This window comes from Aplysia californica, unplaced genomic scaffold (assembly GCF_000002075.1).
Source record: "Aplysia californica isolate F4 #8 unplaced genomic scaffold, AplCal3.0 scaffold00845, whole genome shotgun sequence".
Lineage (NCBI taxonomy): Eukaryota > Metazoa > Mollusca > Gastropoda > Aplysiida > Aplysiidae > Aplysia > Aplysia californica.
The window spans coordinates 182375-186085 of record NW_004798115.1 but is presented as its reverse complement, the minus strand read 5'-3'; positions in this window follow the sequence as shown (position 1 = coordinate 186085).

Here is a 3711-nt window from a genome sequence, read left to right as displayed (position 1 = left end):
TGTGTGTATGTGTGTGTGTGTTTGTATGTGTGTGTGTGTGTGTGTGTTTGTATGTGTGTGTGTTTGTATGTGTGTATTTGTGTGTGTGTGTGTGTGTGTGTGTGTGTGCTCCCTGTTATCTTGACTTTCGAAAAATATACTTAAGTTATTCAATATGAGGCATCATGGTGAAGTCAGGTGCACACCAAAATAATGAAACCAAAGAAATGGGCATTTTTCTTGCGGTTGGGATATTAACTTTTTTTCTTTTAAGGATTACCACCTTTTATGTCCATATAAAACACATTTCAGTGTGTAGCTTTTTTTTTTACTGAAAAGATGTTGCTCAAAAGTACCCCAAAAAAGTAAAATTATTGTTTTCAAGGACACCCAAACTTTGAAAATCACCAAAGTTTGGCGGCCTTTTTCTCGCATAGTTTACCTCTGACACCAGGGGACCCCCACCGCCTTCAGTCACAAATATCTCGTCTTCTATTTAAGATAGATGGATATCTTTTCATCAAACGCAAGACAAATGAACATGCTCTAAGATGATACCAATAGCTCCATATGCCCCAAAAGTGATAAGCGCCTAATGCTATCGCGTCGTGACACAAATTTCTGAAGCTGAGGCTACAGCTGTAGTTTCTTCTTCTGTACCATCTGCTGTGACAGAAACGGCTTCTGCTGTTGGTATTGTGTCTTCTGCAACAATTATCATCAATATCAATTGTCTTTTCTAGAGCAGACATTGTCCGTTATGGTTCTCTATTCTTATCTTTCATCCGACCGACTTTAGTTGTTGTTCAGTGTGTTGTTATTTAGCCAGGGGTTCAGGGTATCTATTAAGTTTGTTTTTTTGCATTGGCATCCTCGGATTTTCTTTCCGTCAAATATCTCTGCTATGTTTTGTTGTTTCAACCTCTGGAATCAATAACAATAATAAGCTGGGTATAAATATTTTACTGTGTATCGCAAATCACAAATTTTAAAACTTAATAACCGTCCAGTGGGACAGCGGTGTAACTCCTCCAAATGTCGCACTAACCCTGACAGAGTCCTCTTCTGCCATCGATTCTCTTACGATGCCGGGTCAAATAAATTACAAACTGACCACCGCAAACATCTGCTCCTCCCCCATAGCGGCGCCCTGCATCCCCCTTCCTGCCCCTCCCCCCACGCCCATCTTTCAATGCCCCCGATCTGAACCAAACCCGAAAACGATCTCTCTGTATTCTAATGCCGCTTTACTGCGGCTTCTCGAGTCGGTTCTGAAGTTGTCGCAATGACCTCGTTTCTGAAAGAGCCCTTTCTTCAGGAAGTCTTTACGGGCGACGATAGAAGGATTAAAAGCATTTCTCGCAAGAGGGCTGCTTTGAATTGTGCCTTTACGGGTTTCGAGATAAAGGACTAAATGCTTGGTTAAATGATAGCTGGTGGAGATAAGGGTTTCGGAATGGACCTGTCCGTCAGTGACTAGCAACCGTATCGGGCTAAGTGGTCATCAAATTGTTTGGGCGGGTCAGTCTGATAGCATCTCATTTCAGTCCCTCTTTGGCTGCATCCTTTATCTGATCGTTGGGAAGCGCTGCGGGTAGCGTTCGTAAATTGAAACAACGGCCATAATACAAGCGGGAAAAGTGAATTCGCTGAATTAGCCTCGTGTTATTTGAGATGTTTTTCTCAAAAGGATAAGCTGTGGGAGATCGGGATGTCAGTGGTAGGGACCTTTAAGTGGGATAACACGGATAGAATCATGTCAAAGCAACAGGTATCGGATGCGGATATTTTAGAATGAACTAAACCTAAGAAGTCTGTTTTATACCGTGCTAATCCAAGAAAGTTTAGAAAGTCTTAATACAGCGGTCTGAAGCAACATTTGCAACAGAGCGAAAGTGATATCTGGAGATATGGTTTTGCTGTGAAAGTTGGAGGCCTTTAGGAAAAGGCTGTGTATAATGGAGTAAATAGGAGAATCGGGGATCTGTGGTTACGGAGAGTTAAACACACAAGGACAAACGTGGATTAATGCATTACCCTTGAAAAGCCCAAGTTAAAGCACAGTGGGAACAGAAACATTTTCCCAGTGTTCTGTGGACAGCCTAGCCACCTGAACACGGTGGTAAACCCCACAAAGAGTTTCACAAGTACGTTGTATAGTTTTGTCTTTAGAGCGTCATATTGAGGTGTTTGCACATTTCAAAATGTCCCTCAAAGGCGATCAAAATTCTTGATAGCAAACTCTCAGCAACTTTTGGTACAGTTTTAACCTCAAGTTCACTATTTCCTGTATATTATAAATGCAATGGGCTGCTTGATAATAAGTTTATCCACACGAGAAACAAACTCAGGTCTTCTCTGTGCGACTTGAACTCTACGTGTGGGTGGTTGGCGGGCGCTCTGGTGTGGTTTGCTTCTTCTTTCCTATCAAACATCTATCATCTTTATCTCCCCTCCTTCTTTTTGTGTTTGTTAATCTCTTGTAACACCTCTAATCTTTGGCACGTATATGACCTTATTGTGTTGCAAGAGCCGTAAAACTCTTACTAAAACTAAAACAAAACTGTACGTCATATACGTCGGTACTCGCTACTAAGATACATGAATTTAGGGTGATGCTTCAAAGAAAATTATGAAAGGGCTTGTTCCATGTATCTCTGAGTCAAGCACATAGAAGCAACATTTGATCTACTATCCTAGTTCGATTAAATTGACAGGCCTGCTCAATGACTTTGACCCTACTGTTACGAAACATGAAACGCAAAACCGACACGAAAAAGAAATAGGATGACATGATGGTATACCCTCTTGTCACACCCATCAATAATTCTCGTGTCTAAAACTAAGAGACGCCTCAGTTACACACTATTTGTTTTGAAGAAGATGCTTTCTCTCTAAATTTAGAGTTTGTCAGCATTTAAGCTTTGGGTAGACTGAGAGAAAGAGAGGAAGGTAGAGAAGGGGATGGGAGGACAACATTACAGAGTGGACAGGAAAGACGATGAGTGACAATCTGAGGAGAGCAGAGGACAAAAATAGATGGCGAGAGCTGGTTTTCCAATGCAGTGGTGCCCCAACGGTTGCCGCAACCACGGGATAGAAGAAGAAGAGACTGAGATTTGCATTTCACTTGTCATAAATTCTTTTTAGGTTTAAAAAGTGAAAAGAAATATTCACAATGTACTAGTTTGTATCCCTCTCAAAAGAATCACTCTGCCAAATTGCCTGCTTTTCCATTCTTCCTACTTTTCTATCTACCACCTCCCCAACTCTTTTTTCTCTCTTTTCTCCAATTGCCTTTCAACCACAGCCACGCCTCCTTTTACAACGATCCGTTCAAGACAATCACCAGTACAAACGTTCGCTTTATCACTTTCTTCTACGCATTTTCAAACATGTAGAAGACGTCCACTTTTCTAAGACAACCACTTTTCTCCTTTTCTCATCGGCAATGGATGAACTTCTTGGACAATTTCTAGTACATACGCATATCCCTGTCAGTCCTAAACGTGCCCTGAGTCACAATTGACCCACGCCACTCTTTTCACCTCCCTTTTAACCCAAATGTCACGGTTTTCTCTCACGACCTATTCCTCCATAATCCAACAGCTCGCTGATCGATGGTGGCCTGATCGTCCCAACAGAGTTAATTGCAGATTAGCACCAGGCACGGTCCGGCCGCGGCAGTAACTCCCACGAGACATGACCCCCCTTACCCGTACCCCCTCCCCC